This window comes from Crocuta crocuta, unplaced genomic scaffold (genome assembly GCF_008692635.1).
Source record: "Crocuta crocuta isolate KB4526 unplaced genomic scaffold, BGI_CrCroc_1.0 scaffold457, whole genome shotgun sequence".
In the NCBI taxonomy this organism is placed as follows: domain Eukaryota; kingdom Metazoa; phylum Chordata; class Mammalia; order Carnivora; family Hyaenidae; genus Crocuta; species Crocuta crocuta.
This window is the reverse complement of record NW_027531318.1, coordinates 3,230,267-3,230,623: the sequence shown is the minus strand read 5'-3', so window position 1 is coordinate 3,230,623 and position 357 is coordinate 3,230,267.

Below are 357 nucleotides of genomic sequence, written 5' to 3'. Positions count from 1 at the left end.
AATTTCCAGAAAGAAAGAAAGAAAAAAAAATCCAGCTTGTTTCTGGACCCGTTGGAGCCGAGGAGCTGGCGCCCAGGGGAGGTCTGGGGTGTCTGCGCGAAGGAGAGGAGCAAGCAATGAAAAGATGAGCGGGAGACAGAGGAGTTTCTCCACCTGCACCCCCGCCTCCCCCACCTCCTCCGTCCTCCCCTCCCCTTCTGGAACCCATCCCTCACTTCCNCGCCAGTAATTGCCTGACAGGAGACTGGAAGGAACAAGTTTCCCTCCGTGTGCTTTCCCCGTCCGTCTGTCCGTCTCTCCCGGAGGCCCTGAAGGATCTCCACGGGAAGGGAGGCACTGGGGGGTCTGGGGCCCGGG